Source organism: Leopardus geoffroyi, chromosome B2 (genome assembly GCF_018350155.1).
Source record: "Leopardus geoffroyi isolate Oge1 chromosome B2, O.geoffroyi_Oge1_pat1.0, whole genome shotgun sequence".
Lineage (NCBI taxonomy): Eukaryota > Metazoa > Chordata > Mammalia > Carnivora > Felidae > Leopardus > Leopardus geoffroyi.
Window position 1 is genome coordinate 26,443,445 of NC_059332.1, and position 23,637 is coordinate 26,467,081.

The window sequence follows — 23,637 nt, forward strand, 5'->3', positions numbered from 1 at the left end:
TCAGAACATTTGGTGAAGCACTCAGATGTGTGCACCTCAGCTCGAATCCCAGATGTGATGGCTGCGAATCCAAACTGTGACACCAGTGAAGGGCAGTGGCAGCTCTGCAACACTAGCGGCCATGCTGTTGGTATCCTTGTTTTTTGAAATAGACCAATTTGGGTAAATTTGGAATAAAATAGCAGTTTTCCTTAACACATACTCTTTAATACATACTTTGTGTCTGTGTAAAAACGTAGTTAGGATCTGTGCTCAGATAATTAGAAAACAGGTTTGTTGTTGTTGTTGTTGTTGTTTTTAAATGCACAGGAATACCCAGCAGGACTTTTGAAAACTGCGAGGGAAGGACAGTCTTTGGCTGTAGGACTGTTCAAGGTATTGCAGTACTGCCAGCATTCCTGGTCTCCATCCCCTAAGCCAGCAACATCCCTCAATGATTCTGTTAATCAGAATGTTGCCATAAATTTCTAGCCCCCTTCCTTCCTTTTTTTCATACTTGAAGACAAGTTTTATTTTGGGAGAGTTTCTAACTGTTAAAGCTGTAAGCAAGTTCCATTCTCCATAGCAGTTCTAGAGACCTAGTAGTTTCAGAGATCCCAGTGTTCAAAAGTATTTCAAAATTAATAACAAAAACAAACCCATACCAAAAGGAAAGAACTTTTGGATTGGTTTGGAATGGACAGCCATCGATTTCAGTCCACTAGGGCTATGGGAACATTGGCTGTGAGAGCCAGTGGTAAAGACGTAGCAAATTACTTGGTCATGTTCATTCAATAATGCTGTTAAGAACTTTCTTTGTCAGGCAATGACACTTGTTTTCCTTCCTGAGAGAGCTCAGTCTGGTGTGTGAGAAGACACATATATATGCTGTGTAAGGGAAAGTGAGATAATTTGGTCACAGACAGGATCCAGAAAAAAGTCCTGTAGAGCATTTCAAAAATAAGCTGTTTTCCTCTACCTTTATATTCTCTCTTGTATTGTGTTAGGCCCTTAGGATAATGGCCAAGAGGACACTGTCATCAGGAAGCACTGGGTGGGAATTCTAGCTGTGCCCCTTATAAGAAGTGACACCTTGAACAGAAACTTAACTTGTCTAAGCATGGCTTTCTCCCCCTGTAGAATGAAGATAATGAGATTACCTACATAATAAGACAACTGTAAGAATTAAACAAGAAATGCTGTGTAAAGACAGCACAATTATCAATAATGAGTGTATAAAAGGTTGTCTTTTAGTATTTTTTTTTAACATAAGGGAAAAAAACAGGCAATAAATTGGGTTGGTGTTACTCTATTACAAACTATGTTTGGTCTTTTATTACAAACATTAAAAAAAAAATTCCTGTGGCTTGTAATATCAGATTTTCATTCCATACTTGATCTTTTTTTCTTCCCTCCCTGGTTATTTTTTTAGGAACAAAATACAAAAATAAAAAAAAAGACATTTGTACTTTTAGTAAAAGTGGCAAATTGAATGTTTTCAGTTGGGTGAGTTGCCTTCCTGAGTGACCTTAGTGACCTCACCTCTGTCTTGAACCTGAGGAGAAAGGAGATAGGAGTACTGAGAAGATTTAGGATGAGAAAGAAATCTGTTGAAATATGAAGGAAAGTTATTGAAATCTATAAAAGGTTTATGTTTGATTATGCAAGTTATCCTTTCATCTCACTGAGTTCCATCATTTAAAGAGAGAACTACTATATGTGTCATTAACCTGGTAGTCATGGAATCCATTAGTTATCTTGGTCACAGAAAATTTGAGCAGAATTGATCTTTGTGTTGTAGTGGTTGGTACTTGTAGACCTAAACCATCAGTTATGTAGTAGAATATCAAAGCCATTCCCTATAACCAGTGGGATACAGACTGAGAAATAATTATTTTCAGATGTGAAAGTATGTTTCCAATCCTCCAGAGAGGTGTACTAGTTTCATATTCTGTAAATGCCATCCAAGTATGTTCTGGAAGTATATTCAGAACTATAAAGCAGGAGATTATGAACTGCAGAGTGAGCAGAGTCATGTAGAGCAATGGCTGCATTCTTGGCTCCTAAATACTGTGTATTCTTGGGTCCCATGGAGATCTATTTAGTTAGGATTTTTAAGGTGAGGCCTGGGGTCTTTGCTTCCCAGTTGATTCTGACAAATCATATAGATTTGGGAATCATCATTATGGATTGGAAAATTAACCCTCCAAACATAAATCAGCCTGCATTTCTTGTTGTCCATTTGCTATCTCTACTTGGATGTTCTCCCTAAATCTCAAAATCAACACAGGTTAAAAAAACATCTACACTCCTGACTTCTGCATCTCCCCTCACCCCCCACCCCTGCCTCTTCCTCACCATTAACTTCAACTCCCAGTTGTTATTAGCTTGATTTGTCTCCCTGTTACCCAGGCCTAAAATAACAGTTCCTTTTGAATGGTTTTCGGTTCCTTCCCCACCCCCTGCTTTTTCCTTTTTATTAACTCTCACCTGGAATTTTGCAGTCTCACTGATTGTACTGCCTTCAGTCTTCCCCACAAGTTTTTATCAATGTGAGGTCCATTTTCTTCTGTGCTGATACTGTGAATTAACCTAAATGCTTTAGCCTAGCATTCTAGCCTTTCCACAGATTATCACAGTTTTATCCCTTATGTGTATCACAAGTTTGGCCATAGTGGATGATTGACTGTTCTTTTACCCTGCTTCACCTTTCTCGTGTACCCACATTATTGCTTGCGGGAATGGTGTCCTCTTGCGTTGGGTCTCACTCTGTTGCTTTCCCACTGTTCATCATGACCCAGCTTAAGTATTAGGTATGGAGGAAGGCTTCCTGATCCCTCCTTTAACAGATGTGCCCTTGGCTGCCTCTGATTCCTCTGCAGCATGTTACAGTTCCTTAATTATTGGCTTATCTTAGTATTGACATTAAACTCCTTGACAATTGAGGTTTACTCATCTTGATACCCCTGCAGCACTAAGTAAAGAACCTCAGTCATTGTAGATGAGGGAATAATAAGTATTTGTCGAATTCTTTAGAATTGAGGTTACCTGGAAAATATCTCACTACTGCAAAAAATAGGAATTAAAACCTCTAACTACCTTTTCCTACCTCAGTAATGAACCCAATCCATATCAAAATGGAACATTTTATTTTGGAACTCAAGGAGGAGGTTGGTTGGAAAGCTAAAATCACTTCTGTTTGACCATTGATAAATTTAACTAAATTGGACTTTGTGTCTAAGGAGAGAGCTCTGAGTATTTACGGAAGATAATAAAATCCATATTCCAGTTGTGTGCAGTGCAGGAGCCCTTGTGCACCCAAATTACCTCCTTACTTTAAGTCCTCCCTCTTCTGTGGAAATGGATGTGTTTCTTCTAGGGATGTGGCCAGCTGTCAGCCTGAAGAGAAAAGAAAGAGCTTGAGTGTATAGGTAGTTAATTTGTCAGTTATTAATTGGTCTGGATTAGAGTGCTATTTTTGTCCCTTCTAAACTGGAAGCTCTGCAAGGTGCCTGGAGACTTCACTGCTCTGCTTTCCTGGGCAGATTACTTGTGAGTATTGTTTTCTAGTGTTTTAGAGGAAAGAATTGAGTTCAGTGATTCTGAAATGAAAGTGCTGGTTTAAATCTGTAATTTTCTGCTCTTTAGTAATTGAGTATATTGGAAACATTTTTAAGGGACAGTCCCTTTGAATAAAACAATTTCAGCTTGAAAACCATTACTTGTTCCCTCCTAATATGGATGCCATTTTATGTTATCTATTATAGTGAAAGAAAGATAGATAAAAGTCACAGCCCAGATTTTAAACCTTCACTGTTTTATTTGCTTGACATGCCACTTAAGCAAGAGCTTCTTAACTTCATTTTAAACCTTTATGTTCTCTTCTGAAAAATGGGAATAGTGGTGGTACTATTTCCATCGGCTTGTGGGTTGATTAAATGGAATGATGGATAGCAAACACTTAGCACTGTATCTCTCATGGTATGGGTGTTTTCTACATGGAAGACTGCGAGGCATTTTTGTGCTCCTTCCATTTTGTGTTTTGTCTAAGAGCTTGGTACCTCTCCAAGGAGTAGCTTAGGTCTAGTTGGATGAAAGTCAATCTTGTGATTGTGACTAATGGGGCCACAGGTAAATCAAATCTAGAGAACTGTGAATGCTTGTTAAGTGGTGAATGAAAGAATGAAACTTATTTCCTAAGCATGTTATAGGACTTGGTAGTCTCTGTGACTTTGTCCCAAACCACGAGGGTGGAGCTGAAGCAGAATCTGATGGTCTATGTAAAGATCTGTCCTTGGACTGAGTCAGGAATGCTTTACCAACTGGAGGCACCTTCTCTCCTGAGTACAGAAAGGACCAACCAACCGAAACCGACTTATTTACTATTTCTTTTGTGAATCTGACTTGAATTCTGATTGAGATGAAGAACATCTCAGGTCTTAAATAATACCATTACAAAATCAATAAAGCAGACACGCTATATATGATAACCTAAAGAGGAAGAATCCTTTAGGATATTTTAGTGATCTGGCAAAGTTTTAAAAACATTGTTTTTAAACATACAGCATCATGAATGGTTAATAGTAGACTTCACTTTTAGTTGAAAGTATCACATTTGTCACATATATATGTGTATATATAAATAGATACACTTGTATATCTATTTATTTGTGAAATGTGGCAAATACCTAAGTAAAGAATTTTTTTTCAGGTTCCCATTTACTTTAGAGTATTAGTACATGGCAACTAGTGATTTAAGTCCTACACTTTGATTAGTCAGATCTTGATAAGTAAATCTACGTAGGTGGTTTGTGGTTTCTAGTCCTTGCTTGACAGAATGGATTTTTTTTCTTTAAATTAGTGAACAAAATTAAACAATGGTCTTCAGCGTATTTTAGAGTAAATGCTTAAAGGCAGCTGGAGGGGACACCAAATATAGAGCTAAAGTTTTTCTAGAGTGTTTATTATAGGAAGGCTACCTAGCACTTTGTTTCTGTGGAAGTAACTCTTGGGGGTTGTTGCAGATCCCCGCCATCCAAGTTGTTCCAGATATTCAGATGTTTTAATGGAAATCTTTAAACAGTGTCCTTGGCCTTATTCTGTGAATCAGCTAAACTGAATAGGTAGACTTATGCCAGGATTTAATTATCACTTTTGGTATTTTTAAGGAGTAGGCTCAATCCTACATTGTAGTAACGTAAACGTGATTTTTGAAGTCCTATGCAAATAATATTCTAATAACATGGTACATTAAAACATCACAACAGTGCCTGTACATTTTAAAAATGAACACCTTTCACTTTCCTATTTCTCTTAAAGTTTTTGTCCATAGGATACTTGATTTTTCATAGTAAAGTACCTTGGTTCTCAGTTCTAGTTTGGCTGCATTAGAACCACAGTGGCAGCTTCGATATTGGTAGCTTTGGGGATTTGAAGCCTAGGCAACTTTGAGAATTCTTTGTAAGGATATAACACTGTATTTAATAGAATAAAGTTTGAACAAATATGTAGTAATTATTTTTTGACAGATATTTACTAAATATATCTAGTTCTCAGTTTTCTATAAACCGTGAGTAATAAATATGGAGAGTTTTGGGGAGATGGTGAATGGTTAAACAGGAGTGGCAAGAATCTGAGCATGTATGAGATAATCCTACACAATTCAAGGTCTGCTCATTATATAGATGTGGGCCAATGTGTTTTGAATGGACTTTTTTTTTTTCATCACAAGCTGATGAGGTCTAAGGACATGGAGTTATATTTATATATTTAATAGGTATAACACCATCATGGTCCCAGTTCTCTAAAAATGGCCCTAGTATGGCAGCTAGAATTTTCTTCTGAGGCACTGATTATGACTTGGGAGAAATCCTAAATGTCATCACTGCTGATCTGGGAAGTGGATGAAGGAACTTGCATGTAGGATGGAATAACACTAGCAGGAGACCCAGTACAAATCTGTGCTTTTGTCTGTATCATTATACAGTTGTTTTAGTCTTCATAGCCAGTGTTCCAGCTCTATTCCATTTTTCCTCATCTTTCCAGGTATCACCACAGACCCATCCCTTTTAGCAAAATATCTTTTCTTCCTCACAGTTATGTCCTAAAGTTGATATCTGAATAGACACGTTAGAAGTAATATGAAGACTATACAATTATAAGAGTGCAGTATTTTCAGGAACAGATGATGATGCATACAAACTTGCACATTTCACTGCTTAGCTAAGTGCTGAGTGTTTTTCACAGGCCAGGAAAAACTTTAGAGTCAGACCTAAGTTCAAATCCTGGCTTTGCCTTGTCTTGACTAATATGCCTCCCTGGGCCTCTCCATAAAACGTGAGCTCTGAGAAAGCAGGGGTCTTGTCTCTTTCTTCCGTTGTGCAACTCCACTGCTGAGAATAGTGTCAGGTACAGACAGATACATACATAAATGGACCTAAGGTGTGCCAAGTGCTGTGCAAAGGAAAGACTGGTGACACATTGGAGCAGTATCATAGTCTAATCTGCTCAGTTTGCCAGTTCACAGTGGGATAAGCACAGAAAGTGAGAGACTCCTAGTAACGTGATAGAGAAAATTTTTATTTGTTGATGCTACTAATGCAAATTTTGAACTTATGCTTTGTATGTCCTTTTTATTTTATTTTATTTTATTGTTTTTTAATTTTTTTAAGGTTTACTTATTTATGAGACAGAGAGAGACAGAGCACGAGTAGGGGAGGGGCAGAGAGAGAGGGAGACACAGAATCTGAAGCAGGCCCCAGGCTCTGAGCTGTCAGCACAGAGCCCGACACGGGGCTTGAACTCACAAACCGTGAGATCATGACCTGAGCCGAAGTCAAACACTCAACTGACTGAGCCACCCAGGAGCCCCTGTATGTCCTTTTTAAATTCCATTTTAAAAAGAAAATAATTTGTACTGTATTTTACAAAAGAATAGTTCCATGATAGATAAGAAATTAAAACAAGAAAGCCGCCTTTCTTCACAGGTAGTTTGAGAAGCACTGCACTGGAGAGTAACAGGGTGGTTTAGGTCAGGAATGGCCTCTCTGAAAAATGAGATTTGTGTTGAAATATAAAGATATTGGAGAATATCTTTCTGGACAGAATAAACAGTAGTGCAAAAGCCTCAAGGTACAACAAGCCTAGTTATTATGTTTTAGAAACAGAAAGAGGCCAGGAGCATAATGAGTAAGAGAGTGATGAGAAGAGTGGTTAGGAGGTGGGTAAGGTCCCCGATCCTCTCAGGGCTTCTTGACCCTTGATAATGAGGTTAGGTTTTATTCTGAGTGACAGTTGTTGGATGGTTTTTGTTAAGAATGTGGTGTGACCTCATTTATGGTTTAAGATCACTTTTGCCACATGAACTATATGGTCAAGCGTGGAAAAGAATGCACCAGTTAGGAGACTGGTATAGTAGTCTAGGCAAGAGGTGATGGTGGGTTGGATAGGAGTGTAGGCAGGGGAGGTGAGAAAAGTAGACTAATCAGAATGATACTTTGAACTTGAACTGATAAGATTTGCTGATGGATTAGATTTGGGGAATAAAAAGAAGGGAGGAGTCAAGGATAAATGCTAAGTGTTTTTCTTGATCATTTGGATGAATAGAGATTCCATTTATTGAACGGAAAGACACTATTAAAAAAATATTTAAATCTTAATTAACATATAGTGTAATAATGGTTTCAGGAATAGAATTTAGTGATTCATCACTTACATATGACACCCAGTGCTCATCCCAGCACATGTCTTCCTTAGTGCCCATCACTGATTTAGCCCATCCCCCTACCCAATACCCCTCCAGCAACCCTCAGTTTGTTTTCTATATTTAAGAGTCTCTTATGGTTTGCTTTCCTTTTTTATCTTATTTTTCCTTCCCTTCCCTATGTTCATCTGTTTTCTCTTTTAAATTCCACATACGAGTGAAATCAAATGATATTTATCTTTCTCTTACTGGCTTGTTTTGCTTAGCATAATACATTTTAGTTCCATCCATGTTGTTGCAAATGGCAGTATTTCATTCTTTTTGACTGCTGAGTAATATTTCATTGTATACACCACATCTTCTTTATCCATTTAGAATGGAAAGACACTTTTTGAAGAGAAGGGTGAGTGGGAACTGAGCATTAAGAAGGGTTAGTTATCTTCCTTGTTGATAGGTACCTTTTTCATGAATCCTTTTAAAAGTGGAATTTCAAAGATCTGTCTTACATAGTATTGTTACACATGTCTTGGAGAGGAAATAGCTAATGACGTATGCTTCTTGGAGTCTCTTATCATTCTAAGGGTCTAACAGACATTGGAAAAAAATCTTTTTGTTTATCAATTATTTTGGAAATCTCAGAAAAATACTTAGGAATTAATGGGAGGATTTGTTCACATTGGTTATTATTTATTCCAAAGCAGCATCCTGCTCTGTATGTATGTAATTTGCATTTGCTTATGTGTTTACAAGGAACAAGTTACTCAAGTAGTGAAGTATAGATATGGTGGGCAGTCATATAGCTTTATCATACACAATTGTGTTTTTTTAAGACAGTGAGAAAAAAGGGAAAAATTCAACTTTCATATTAGCTTTTAAGTCCTGAACTTCATTTTCCACACCATTTTTGTGTTTGCTAATAACTTTTTTTTCCTTAGAAAATTCAAATGATGAAAAGATCAAGATTTATGACCAAATTTGGGGTTACTATACTGGGGCTAGCCCCTGGCCAGGGGAACAACTGAGAAAACAGATTAGTTCTGGTGTATACCTTTCTCTGCAGCATTAGAGTCTCGCCAGAAAGACCCAGGTGTTTTTTATTTGGTCTGGGCTCTGTAAGGTGAGATTCTGACATTATTCTTCTTTTATTTCCGTGAGAGAGTTCCTTTGATATTTTGAAATATGCCTTGCCCAACCTCTGGCATCTCTGCCTACACTGGTGGCCAGTTTTGCCAATTCTCTGGCTTTCATTGATTCAATCCTGTACTTCTGAGCAGTCCTGAAGTGCTCCAGTTGCTGTCATTCACACCACAGACTGAGAATTGCTTAATCTACCTGCAGTTAACCCATACTTCATGATTGGCCCTTGTCAATAAATTGTGCCACTGCTGTATTATATCTTTCAGTATGATCAGATGGGTGTATCACCTTAAATTTCCATTTTTTAAGTAAGAATTTAATTTATTTACTTTGGCAGTTAATTTCAAAATAGAGAACCTTAAAAAATATATATGTGTATATATATGTATGTATATACATATATGTACATATTTTGCATAACCTTTTTGTACTCTCTGTGGACCTTACTATTACAACTTCCTGAAATCAAGTTTTGAAGATACACTTAAATTTCTTCTTATGAAGAGCAACTGCCTCTTTTTACAAATGAATTATCTTGGATTTAAGTTAGAGTTCTTCTATGTATTGTGCTGTGTTTTGCCATCTTTATCATGCTTTTCTATGTGTACTATGGTAGTTTGCATTTCTCATCTCTTGGACTAGATGGTAGTGTTCTTGAAGGCAGATAGCATTTTTATTCATTGTTATATTCTACACAAATAGTAAATTGGCTATTGTGCAAAGTAGTTTTTCAGTGAAAGAATGTCAAGAGATCTCAAATTATGCTCTTATGATAATGGCATCTCTTTTTCTATATGTAGTCATGGTAGAGATTATTTTTTAACAAAGAATATATTTCCAAGGATATATTTTACCACAGAACCTCATTGTCAATGGGGGAAGTCAGGGCATATGGATGTTCAGACATTGGAAAGGGTAATTATAGGAAAATTCTATTAAATCGTGTCTTATAGAGCCAGCTATACTTTTGTCTATATCATTATTATACTGTTGTTTTAGTCTTTGTAGCCAGTGCTCCAGATCTATTCCACTTTTCCTGATCTCTCCAGGTTTTACCATAGACCTATCCCTTTTAGCAAAATATCTTTTCTTTTTTCTTGCTTTTTTTTTTTTCTTTTTTTGAGATCAATCCCATTCTTAGGCAAATCACACCTCATCCTTTTAAAATCTTACTATAGTTTGATGGTCCCTCTCTTCTCTGGTCTTCTTCACCAAGTCTGGGCCTACTAGCTATGTTCTTTTAACCAAATACTGTTCTCCCTGAGTATGGGTCCACTTATTTTGTACTCTTTCCCGTATTTCTTTTCCTCACTTGCCTACAAGCTTTCTGAGATTGTCCATCTTCTAAAATAAAATCTCTTCTTTTGACTCTTCTACCTGCTTACATTGCTTTTCTGCTCCTCTGCTTACCTTGACAGCCATACCTTTTTAAGATGTCCCCTCTGTGCCTGGCCTTTAACCTGGCCTTTCCTTATTCTTGAACCCTGTACTGTAGCCTGTGCACAGAGCTGCATGGAGTCTTAGTACTGGGTGGTATCAGTCCTGGGGAAGGGGCTTCAGCAATTGCTTCCAGGCCATCTCCTACTTTACTACCTAGGTTGCAGGAGGTGGGCTTCTGAGAAAGGAGGTTTGAGAAAAGAAGGATTTTCTTAGGATTATTCTTTGCCACCTATCTTGCCTTCATTGGTGCTCTCAATGTCCCCTCTCCCATCCTATACCAGGCAGATCAGTGTTGTTTGTATACCTGGCTGTAAGATAAGCCATTATATGGTTTCTGGGAATTCCCCTATTTCCTCTCTGACCTATTCCCTACCATCCCACATCCCAATTTCCTCTATACTAAGTTATTTTACCAGACATTTTGTTAGGAACTTCATGCTTTAATTTTTGCCCCCGCTTCATGAAGGCCTATACCCACTTCACAGATGAAGTGCAGAAAAGTGAGATGACTTAGCTGAAGTGATAGAGCTAGTAAGAGGCCAACCTCTGGCTTCAAAGTCTGTTTTTAACTATTGTTGCATTGCCTTATTGTAGCTTTATGGTGCTTAAAATTCTTTTGATATGAGGTAAGATGCAAACAAAAAATTTAGATAATATGCTTAGGAAAACTCTTAATATATAATTAGTGAAAAAATATCAGAATCAGAGTCTATTCTGTTTTGATACTTTTTATTAATAAACAGAAATAGAATTTTATCCTGGGTGGCCGATGTGGGCAGGTAGTAGCTGGGGAGGCCTGTAACACCAGATTCAAAAGTTGTTAATGTTACATTTTGCCTGGAGTCACATCTGTTGCCTTTAGCTGGTTAAGGACAAATTGAAACATCTTTACTCCAAAGCACTTTTGTATGATAGTGATATACATAGGCAGCTTGGTGGGAACATTGCTATTGCCTCTGTTCCCTCATCTATAAAATGGGGGTAAAGATACTACTACATTATTAGATGGAGATAATAGTACTACAAACCTTACAGGGTTGTTTATATGGACTGTGAGTAAGTATAAAGTGCTTGGACCACATTTTAAGGATGTATAAGTTTTAGATGTAAAGTAATAATTAGTATTATTAATAGAGACTGTTATTGGCTACTTTATTTATGGCCTTTAGAGAGGGACTGGGTGCCTGACTTTGTGTGTGTGTTAAAACAAAAGTAGGTTCATTTCTCAGGAGTTCTCTTCCTCTAGGTTTGGGCAATTACTGTGTGAGTGTGATAGAAAAGTTGATTTGAGTGAGCAGTTCATTGAGGGAAATGCTGCAGCCATTGTCTCCAGGTCTTCATAGACCTGGAGTGTGGTAACGTTTCCCTCTTTTTTCTAACCACACTGATTCCCTCAGGAGTATTTGCAGAAGAGTGGATCTGATGTCTCTTCTGCTTAACATTCTTTACACGGAAACTTATCTTTCTCAAGGGCAAGGTGGCATGTCTCTATGGCAAAGAATTTTCTCTTTGAGTTCAACTGTACTTTGCTTTAGTTCTCCCAAGCTCAGGAACCATGTTTTTATTATTCTTAAACTGCTTGGAATTTGCTGAGCCCTTCTAAAGCTTAATAATATTCTAGTCACCTCAAATGTGCTATACTTACAGTACTTAAGATCTGATGTTCTCTTGGGGCACTTGGGGTGGCTCTGTCAGCTAAGTGTCTGACTTTGGCTCAGGTCGTATCTCGCGGTTTGTGGGTTCGAGCCCCGCGTCGGGCTCTATGCTGACAGCTTGGAGCTTGCTTGCTTCATATTCTGGGTCTCCCTCTCTCTGCCCCTCCCCTGCTTGTGCTCACTCTCTCTGTCAAAAATAAGTAAACATTCAAAAAATTCAACATTCTCTTTTTGAGTTCATGCTTATTAATTTAACTTATGTTAATAAGCAAAACATCTTTTTTAAGAAGCAAAAATGCAGTTATTTTTCAGGTTCCTAAATCTGGCCAACCATGAAAATGCTGGGGGAGGTTTTTGAAAGGATTGTATTGTATTGTGTTTCACGTTACTAGCCCTCAGGTGACTGTGATAATGAGTCAGGTGCTCTGGTGTGGTATATTTGAATGAGAGAAATGTCTTTAATTTACAATAAGGATTTTATGAGGTAGATAGTATATTTGATCACATTTTTTTGAGATTTGGGAACTCCGAACCTCTATATCTAAAATTTTATTTTTAATGTTTATTTATTTTTGAGACAGAGACAGAGCATGAACGGGGGAGGGTCAGAGAGAGGGAGACACAGAGTCCAAAACAGGCTCCAGGCTCTGAGCTGTCAGCACAGAGCCTGACGTGGGGCTCGAACTCACGAACCGCGAGATCATGACCTGAGCCGAAGTCGGCCGCTTAACCAACTGAGCCACCCAGGCGCCCCTGAACCTCTATATCTAAACACAGAAGCTTGCACACAGAAGATGCTTAATAAATATTTATTGAATAAGCGAGTGTCCAAGGTCACATGACTAGGGTTAGCGGGAGCCTATAATTTGTCTCTAACCTGATCCTAAGCTGTATAGTTCTACTTAATAATTATACTGTGTTGAGATCTGGGGTTGGAATCCCGACTTTGTACCTTTGCTAGTTGCATGGCTTTGGCCCAGTATGGAATCAGTTGGCTCCTAGGTAAATTGGTGATGCCAACCTGTCCCTTTCAGTCCTTAGGTTAAGAAGTGTTATGTATGCAGTTCCTCACACACTCAGGTGCTTGAAGAATAGTAGCTATTCCTAGAACTAATACTAATACTAGCCTAATACTAAGCAGATGTGGAAACTGTCCATTTTCTAATCAGAATACTGGCTTTATTTGAAATGAAATAAATAATGAAAACTGCTACTGCAGTAGTTCACAGACCTAGATATTTTCCTTTATTCTTGATTCTCAGAACTGTTAGCAACCACAGCCTTTATAGGCAATCAAGTAAATTCATTTTCCCAGAATAACTGATGTAAAATAGAACTTCATGCCGGCACTACTTGTCTGTTTAGTTTCAATTAATGTTAGAATAAAAGTACTTATACTAAGAAAAATGGATGCATATTAAACTCTTTTCTGTGTCCTCAGTCTCTACTTTTTGAACTCTTTTAAACTCATGACTTTCTGCCTTCCTGCCCTCTTTACCTCCATGCCCTATGAAAACATGGAAGCATCTGGTATTATTTAACTTTATCAACCATCAGCTGGGTGCAGGTGGCCTAAAACTGGTTCATTCTGAAGTGTGTTAACTTAAACTATGGACTTGTGCTTTAAGTCCTTTAATTTCTTACTGTAAATGAAAAATTTCCAGTCCCCCCCCCCCACTTTTTTTTGGAGGTATCAGTAAGTGGACATCAAAATTTTTGTTTGCTTGTCTAATATTGAAAAGCTTTAAGGCTGTGCATTTTCTTTGGAGTGTATCTGATTATAAGTGTTGATAAGTGGTAGTCCTGTTATTTTTAAACTTACCTGTAGTTGCAGATTTTTTTTGGTCTGTTTTATGCATTATTCAGTATAGTATTTTAAAATTTCTGGTATTTTTTATTATTTAAAATTAGTTACTAATTTTATTGCTTTGGAACTGAGACTTTGGCTTTGTGTCATTTATACTTAAGAACTTTCTGAGGTTTTCTTTGTGTCTTGATGTATTATCAATTTTTATAAATGTTCCATTGATGGTTAAAAGGAAGATGTATTTTTAATATGTGCGTTACAAATCTGACACAAATCCTTTAATATTATCAATTATATTATTCCAATCCTCTGTGCTTTGTAATTTTTTCCCTCAGAATATACCAGATGGAGAGGTGTGTGCTCTTTTAATGGTGTCAGATTTTGTAAGCTCAACTTTCCTTGCACTTCTAATAACTTTTGCCTCTTAGTCTTTTAATTCTTTTTATTTTCAATTCAGTGATGTTTTACAAATACAAATTCATGACTGGTATATCCTAATCACTGTTCTGCTTAATGCGTTTGCTTTAAAGTCTACTTTGTCTTGTATTAATAATGCCACTCCATTTTTCTTCTATTTATTCTTATTTATTAAAAAAAATTATTTTTACATTGTCTCTACACCCACCATGGAGCTTGAACTCACAACCCTGAGATCAAGAGTCACATGCTGTACTGATTGAGCCAGCCAGGTGCCCTCTTTCTTTTATTTTTATCTACTTGATATATACGCAATCTGGTTATTTTGAGAGATAGCATCCTGTTTTTTTCCCTTAATCGGGGAGACTTTAGTAGAGAGGAGCTAAATTCATTTATAGTGATCATCATAACAGATAAGTTTGGACATATTTTTGCCTTCTTGTTTTTTATTTTTAATGTATTCTTGCCTTGCATGTGGGTTGGAAGGCTTGTTTTTGGTATATATCCTGTCTTTTCTTTGGGGTCTTCTACAGTTTGGAATCTGTTTTTACTTCACTTTTGACCTTCACTGGTTTTAGTGGGAATTTAAATCTTTTTTTCAATTTTAGTTTCTTTCCTTATTTAATTCACCTTCCTTTTTACTTTATCCTATTTTTACCGTAGCTGCTTCTTTCATTATGGCTTTTTGCACTTTTTCGTAAGTCTTTTTGCAATCTAATTAGGATATTAAAGAGGTTTTTTTTAATACTTTCTGCTGGCTCCTCTGGTAGATTGTTTTAGTTTTCTGAGTCTTTAGGATGATGATCATATTTTCCTTTCCTCTGCTAGTCATCTCCCTACCCTCTACCCATCATGGGAGCATTGTTTCATTAGGTTTGTTTCATTAACCCAGTGCATTTATTGAGTGCCTGCTGGAGATGCAGAGGTATATTAGGTTTTTCTGAGTTAAAGCCTGGATTTTGGTTTTTCTTAAGCCAGTTTTTTCTATCTGTTTTATCATAACATCTGCCATTTTTTGGCATTTGCTTGTCTGTCAGAATAGTTGTAAGTTTTTGTTATTTTCTGTTATCTTCAGTGATAATGGAAAGCTGGGACACTGTCTCAGGGACTACATTTTATACTTGAAGGCTGCTAGGGAGACAAGTCAAATGGATGAGATACCCCTGAAATGACATTAGACATGTATGGTTTGTTGTGAAAGAAAGCTGGCTTAATACTTTCAGGCTAATTTCAGTGGGTGGTTCATAAATCCAATCCTTGGTCCTTTTCCTGGAGAGGACAGACTGGATCAGCATTGGCTGTTGTAAACTAACCTGGTTGCTGGGGGCCAAGGAAACTGTGTGTGCTTTAGTATAAGCATTTCCTAGTGCCTAAAGCCTGCTTGCTGCCAAGTGTGTGACCTCTAGGCTGGTGTTCCTCCCACACCTGTGTTAAAATAACTTAGGTAAGATGGTTACAATCCAGACAACTAGGCCTAAACCCACAATAAAAGTCTTGAGGGGAGGTGGGAAGGCCTAGATATTTTTAATAAGCACCACAGATCTTTATCTTTTCATAAGGGAAGTTATGGAAATATAAAAAGAGAGAGGATAGAGTTATGAACTCCACACATCCATCATCTATGTAACTTCATTAATTATCACTATATGGCTAGTCTTATTTCATATATATCCACTCCTGTTTCTTTATCCTGATTGTTTTAAAAATAATCCCAGGCATCATGTCATTTATTTCATTTGTAAATATTACACTATATATCTAAGAGATATAAAGCCCAATTCCATTTATGAAAAAAAGCGCAATTCCATTTATCATGCTTAAAAATTAAAAACTAAAATTTAAAAAAAACAAAAAAATAAAAATCCCTTAATAGTATCAAATATCCAATCAACGTCTGCATTTCTCTAGTTATCTCTCTCTGTGACAGCTAGTTTGAATTTTGTATATAAGGTCTGTGCATTAAGATTGGTTTTCCCTCCATTTCCTTTTGTTGTTTTGTTTTTTGGAGATTTGTTGTTGTTGTTGCAGAAATCAGATCTCTTGTCTTAGAGGGTTTTGCACATCTGGATTTCACTAATTGTGACCCTATGGTGCCATTTAACATGTTCCTATATTTCCTATACATTGGCAGTTAAATCTAGAGGCTTGATCAGATTTGGGCTGTTTTTTTTTTTTTTTTCTCCCAAGAAATGTCAAAGGTAATGTTTTATACTTCCATTAGGAAGGTGTGTAATATCTGGTCTTTTCTCTTTTTGTTATTTTTCGGCTATTCATGTTCACTGTCTAAGTCTATTCATTAAGTATTGCAAATGGTGATACTCTAGTTCTGTTATTTCTTCTTGTTTGATTAGTCATAATTCTTTTGTAAAAACAAAAAGGAGCTTACCCATATCAGCTGTTTGGTTACCCTAAATCACAAATCATATAGGAAAGATGGAATAGTGGCTTGATTCTTACCAGCTTTCAAATTAAGGTGGTTTTTAAAAATTTTTTTAATGTTTATTTATTTTTAAGAGAGAGAGAGAGAGAGCATAAGCAGGGGAGAGGCATAGAGAGAGGGAGACACAGAATCTGAGGCAGGCTCCAGGCTCTGAGCTGTCAGCACAGAGACTGATGCAGGGTTCGAACCCATGAACCGTGAGATCATGACCTGAGCTGAAGTAGGACACTTAACTGACTGAGCCACCCAGGTGCCCCAAGGAGGTGTTTTTTTAGTGCATTAGTTTACTAGAGCAGTCCTAACAACACAGATTGAGTGGCTTAAGCAACAGAAATGTATTTTCTTGCAGTTCTGGAGACTAGAAGTCTGAGATCAAGATGTTGGCAAGATTGATTTCATTCTGAGGACTCTCTTTGGCTTTTAGATGGCTGTCTTCTCTTTTTAAATTCATATAGTTGTCCCTTAGCCTGTGTTTATATCCTAATGCTTTCTTATAAGGGCACCAGTCATATTGGATTAAGGCTCACCGACATGACTGCATGTAACCTTAATTACCTTTGTATTCTGTCTCCAAATATAGTCACTATTCTGAGGTATTGGCATTAAGATTTCAGTGTATGAATGTTAAAGGGAACAAAGTTCGTTACATAAAACCTAGCATCCTGTAAATGTGGATTTTTTTTAGAAGTATCGTATGGAACAACTTTCATATGTTGTAATCCATTGCAGTTATCTTCAGTGATGCTCAAATTTGTCCTCTTGGAAGCCTATTTAGGTTGCTCCTAAATTGTCCTTTAGATAGAATCCCATTATTCCTGATTAGCTTTCTGGTTTTTTTTTGCATTCTTCTAGAACAAGATGTTCTAAGCCTGTCTTCCTGCTCCAGACTTGCAAGGACATTTCTTCCAGGAGTCCTGGTTTCTTTTAGTGAGATATAGTACCAGATGATTCTGAGTACACTAATCTTTGGAAATCTCATGAATAGGCGATTTTTGGTTTGTTTTTTCTTTTCTCTTTTCTTTCTCTCTCTCTCTCTCTCTCTCTCTCTCTCTCTCTCTCTCTCTCTCTCTTTTTTTTTTTAATCACCACAGTGTAGGAGGCACTATAGTATAGTGGTTAATAGTTCTGGCTTAGAGAGTCGTATTGCTCAGATACAACCTGGCTCCGTTACTTACAGTATTACTTACTTGACCCTAGGCAAGGTGCATAGTTTCTCTGGGTCTTAATTTAATCATCACACTCATTCATCATCTACTGTAAAGCTCCCTGAAGGCAAGGACTTTCTCTATATTTTTTACAGCTCTATCTTCACTACCTCAAATAGTGCCTGACACATAATTGGCACTTGATCAATATGTGTTCAGTGAATATATTTATGAAATGAAAATAGTAGGAGTACTATTATTAAAGAATGCTGAGATGCTTAGGGGATAATGTTTACAAAATGCTTATAGTCACCAAGAACTGTGAAGGGTCTAAGATTTTACCCTACTTACAAGTCAGCCAATTAGTCTGCCAGTTTTGTGGGTACTGGCAGAAGAGATAAGACTTTTGGGTTGGAGACAAAGGGCTTTATTAAACACATAGCAATAGCAGATACTAAAGTGTCGCATTTTCTTGCTCTCATTTTCTGAACCCTAGTTTTTGCAGGGCAATACGAATATGGCAAGGTGAGATCTATATATGCAATGGGCTATGTTATAGGAGAAAACACTGAGCTTAGGGAACCTGAATCTTTTATGATGGACAGTAAACAAACTTGTTCTGGAAGAAGACACTTTATCTTCTTTACATCCTTGAAAAGATAGTTTGGGACAAGAGGACATTCAAATAACTCTGCTTGCAAGATGTGCAGAAACATGAGAGATCCATGGACAGTTGTTTTTCAACAAATGGCATTAATAGATGTAGTAGTCAGTATAATTGGTCATGATGATATCGATGATTTCCTTATGCTTCTTTTCCAACCTAAACACAAGGTTTTCTTCTTGCCACCTTAATCTATAATCCTTATTTAATCTCAGTTTTCCAACAAATAGCGTTGATATATGCGGTCAGTAAGTATTGGCCATGATGATATTACTGATAATTGCCTTATGTTCATTTCCCAACTTGAACATAAGGTTTCTTCATGCTGCCTTAATCTAATCTTTATTACATCCTTGTCTTTCATCTTTCATTGCAAGACTCTGGGAAGGGTATTTTGTGATTTCTGGTGCATTGACCATTATTTTATATTATATTATTATTTTATTTTGTTTTGATTTGTTTTATTTTTATTATTTTATTTTATTTATAATTGTGTATATATTTTTAAGGGATTTAATTTTTTTAGCTTAAATCCCAGTTAATGATTTCAAGAATAGAATTTAGTGATTCATCACTTACTTATTATATTCTGTGCTCATCCCAACAAGTGTCCTCCTTAATGCCCCTTGCCCATTTAGTCCATCTCGCCATCCAACACCCCTCCAGCAACCCTCACTTTGTTTTCTGTATTTAAGAGTCTCTTATGATTTGTCTCCCTCTCTGTGTTTATATTATGTTTGCTTTCCTTTTTTTTTAATGTTCATCTGTTTGTATTTTATATTTTTTTAAAATGTTTTATTCATTTTTGAGAGAGAGAGACAGAGTGTGAGAGAGGGAGGGGCTGAGAGAGGGAGACACAGAATCTGAAGCAGCCTCCAGGCTGAGCTGTCAGCACAGAGCCTGATGTGGGGCTTGAACTCATGAACTGCAAGATCATGACCTAAGCTGAAGTCACTGCTTAACCTACTGAGCTACTCAAACGCCCCTTTTTGCATTTTAAATTCCACATATAAGTGAAATCATATGATATTTGTCTTTCTCTGACTGACTTATTTCACTTAGCACGTTTAGTTCCATCCACATTGTTGCAAATGGCAAATTTCATTCTTTTTGACTGCTAAGTACTATTCCACTATATATATATATATATATATATATATATATATACACACACACACACACACACACACACACACACACACACACACACCACATCTTCTTTATCCATTCATCTGTTGATGGATATTTGGGCTCTTTCCATATTTTGGCTATTGTCGATAGTGCTGCTATAAACATTGGGGTGCATGTGCTCCTTTGAAATAGCACTCCTGTATCCTTTGGGTAAATTCCTAGTACTGCAGTTGCTGGGTCATAGGGTAGTTGTATTTTTAATTTTTTTAGAAGCCTCCATATCGTTTTCTATAATGGCTGCACTAGTTTGCATTCCCACCAGCTGTGCAAAAGGAACAGTTTCTCTTTCTCTACATCCTTGCCAACATCTGTTGTTGCCCAAGTTGTTAATATTAGCCATTCTGACAGGTGTGAGGTGGTATCTCATCGTACTTGTGGTTTGTATTTCTCTGTTGATGAGTGATGCTGAGCATCTTTTCATATGTCTAATAGCCATCTGCATGTTTTCTTTGGAATGGACATGTCTATTCATGACTTTTGTCCATTTCTTCACCGGATTATTTGTGTTTTGGGTGTGGAGTTTGATAAGTTCTTTATAGATTTTGGAATTAACCCTTTATCTGACATGTCATTTGCAAATATCTTCTCTCAGTCCATTGGTTGCCTTTGAGTTTTGCTGATTGTTTCCTTTGCTGTGCATAAGCTTTTTATCTTGATAAAGTCCCAATAGTTCATTTTTGCTTTTGTTTCCCTTGCCTCTGGGGACATGTCAAGTAAGAAGTTGCTGCAGCCAAGGTCAAAGAGGTTGTTGCCTGTTTTCTCCTCTAGGATTTTGATGGCTTCCTGTCTTATGTTTAGTTCTTTGATCCATTTTGAGTTTATTTTTGTGTATCATGTAAGAAAGTGGTCCAGGTTCATTCTTCTGCATGTCGCCGTCCAGTTTTCCCAACACCATTTACTGGAGAGACTGTCTTTTTTCCATTGGATATTTTTTCCTGCTTTGTCAAAGATTAGTTAGCCATATGTTTGTGGGTCCATTTCTGAGTTCTCTATTCTGTTCCATTGATTTATGCATCTGTTTTTGTGCTAGTACCATACTATCTTGATGATTACAGCTTTGTAATACAGCTTGAAGTCTAGGATTGTGATGCCTCCAGCTTTGCTTTTCTGTTTCAGGTTTGCTTTGGCTATTTGGGGTCTTTTGTGGTTCCATACAAATTTAAGGATTGTTTGTTCTAGCTCTATGAAGAATACTGGTGTTATTTTGATAGGGATTGCATTGAATATGTAGAATTGATTTGGGTAGTATCGACATTTTAACAATATTTGTTTTGCCAATCCATGGGCATGGAATATTTTTCCATGTTTTTGTGTCTTCTTCAATTTCTTTCATAGGCTTTCTACAGTTTTCAGTGTATAGATTTTTGTCCCCTTTGGTTAGGTTTATGCCTAGGTATTTTATGGGTTTTGATGCAATTGTAAACGGGATCAATTCCTTGATTTTCTCTTTCTGTTGCTTCATTATTGGTGTATAGAAATGCAACTGATTTCTGTACATTGATTTTATATCCTGTGACTTTGCTGAATTCATGGATCAGTTCTCGCAGTTTTTTGATGGAGTCTTTTGGGTTTTCACATAGAGTATTATGTTGCCTGCGAAGAGTGAAAGTTTGACTTACTCCTTGCTGATTTGGATGCCTTTTATTTCTTTGTGATGTCTGATTGCTGAGGCTAGGACTTCCAACCCTATGTTGAATAACAGTGGTGAGAGTGGACATCCCTGTCATGTTCCTGACCTTAGGGGGAAAGCTGTGTTTTTCCCCATTGAGGATGATATTAGCAGTGGGTCTTTTGTATATGGTTTTATGATCCTGAGGTATGATCCTTCTATCCCTACTTTCTTGAGGGTTTTTATTGAAAAATGGTGCTTAATTTTGTCAAATATTTTCTCTGCATTATTGAGAGGATCATGTAGTTCTTTTATTAACGTGATGTATCACATTGACTGATTTGTGGATATTGAACCAGCCCTGCATCCCAGGAATAAATCGCACTTGGTTGTGGTGAATAATTCTTTTAATGTATTGTTGGATCTGGTTTGCTAGTATCTTTTGAGAACTTTTTCATCTACGTTTATCAGGGAAATTGGTCTGTAGTTCTGCTTTTTAGGGGGGCCTTTGTCTGGTTTTGAAATCAAGGTAATGCTGGTCTCTTAGAACGAGTTTGGAAGTTTTCCTTCCACTTCTGTTTTTTGGATCAGCTTCAAAAGAATAGGTGTTAACTCTTCTTTAAATGGTAGAATTCCCCTGGAAAGCCATCCAGCCCTGGACTCTTGTTTGTTGAGAGATTTTTGATTACTGATTCGATTTCTGTACTATTTACTGTCTGTTCACATTTTTTATTTCCTCCTGTTTCAGTTTTAGTAGTTTTTATGTTTCTAGGAATATATCCATTTCTTTCATATTGCACAGTTTGTTGACATATAATTACTCATAATATTCTTATTATCCTTATTATTTGTATTTCTGCAGTGTTGGTTGTGATCTCTCCTCTTTCATTCATGATTTTTATTTGTTTGGGTCCTTTCCTTTTTGATCAATCTGGTTAGGGGTTTATCAATTCTGTTAATTCCTTAAAAGAACTAGCTCCTGGTTTCATTGATCTGTTCTGTGTTTTTGATTTCAATGTCATTTATTTCTGCTCGAATCTTTGTTATTTCCCTTCTTTTGCTGGTTTTGGGCTTTATTTGCTGTTTTTATTCCAGCCCTTTTAGGTGTAAGTTTAAGTTGTGTATTTGAGACCATTCTTCCTTCTTTAGGAAGGCCTGGATTGACATATACTTCCCCCTGCCTTTGCTGTATCCCAGAGGTTTGGGGCTGTCGTGTTTTCATTTTAATTGGCTTCCATGTACTTTTTAATTTCCTCTTTAATTTCTTGGTTAACTCATTCATTCTTTTAGTGTAGGGTGTTCTTTAATCTCCAAGTACTCATGGTCTTTCCCCAAGTTTTCTTGTGATTGATTTTGAGTTTCATAGCATTGTGGTCTGAAAATATGCAAGGTATTATCTTGATCTTTTTCTACTTGTTGAGGTCTTATTTTATCCCAGTATGTGATCTATTCTGGAGGATGTTCCATGCGTAGTCAAGAAAAATGTGTATTCTGCTGCTTTAGGATCAGATGTTCTGAATATATCTGTTAAGTTCATCTGGTCCAGTGTGTCATTCAAAGCCATTGTTTCTTTGTTGATTTTCTGCTTAGATGATCTGTCCATTGTTGTAAGTGGGGTTTTGAAGTCCCCTACTGTTATGGTATTATTATTAATGAGTTTCTTTATGTTTGTGATTAATTAATTTATATATTTGGGTGCTTTCACGTTGGGGCATAAAGATTTACAATTGTTAGATCTTTTTGGTGTATAGACCCCTTACTTTTGATATAATGCCCTTCTTCATTTCTTGTTACAGTCTTGATTTTATTTAAAAAAAAATTTTTTTAACGTTTATTTATTTTTGAGACAGAGAGAGACAGAGCATGAATGGGGGAGGGGCAGAGAGAGAGGGAGACACAGAATCGGAAGCAGGTTCCAGGCTCTGAGCCATCAGCCTAGAGCCCGACGTGGGGCTCGAACTCATGGACCGCGAGATAGTGACCTGAGCTCAAGTCGGACGCTTAGCCGACTGAGCCACCCAGGCGCCCCACAGTCTTGATTTTAAAATCTAGTTTTTCTGGGGCACCTGTCAAGTCGGTTAAGAGTCCAACTTCATCTCAGGTCATAATCTCGTGTTTTGTGGGTTCGAGCACCACATTGGGCTCTGTGCTGACAGCTCAGAGCCTGGAGCCTGCTTCAGAGTCTATGTCTCCCTCTCTCTCTCTCTGTCTGTTCCCCTCTCACACTCTATCTCTCACTGTCTCTCAAAAATGAATAAATGTTAAAAAAAAATTTTAAATCTAGTTTGTCTGATAAAAGTGTGGCTACTCCAGTTTTATTTTGATGACCATTAATGTGATAGATCTCCATCTCCTTACTTTCAATCTGCAGCTGTCTTTAGGTCTAAAACGAGTCTCTTGTAAGCAGCATATAGATGGGTCTTGCTTTCTTACCCGTTCTCATACCCTATG

The 23,637-nt window shown here is 37.1% G+C and overlaps 1 protein-coding gene and 1 long non-coding RNA gene across 4 annotated transcripts in view; one reads left to right on the forward strand and one right to left on the reverse strand.

Moving 5' to 3' along the window:
• Window positions 1-23,637, forward strand: part of GMDS (GDP-mannose 4,6-dehydratase) — a 642,226-nt gene that overhangs the window by 71,496 nt on the left and 547,093 nt on the right. The gene's annotated exons all lie outside the window — the stretch shown is intronic.
• Window positions 1,346-2,786, reverse strand: LOC123608118. The gene is made up of 2 exons (XR_006717105.1): window positions 2,470-2,786; window positions 1,346-1,534 (listed from the first exon to the last, which is right to left on the reverse strand). It is a non-coding gene; the product is annotated as an uncharacterized LOC123608118 (long non-coding RNA).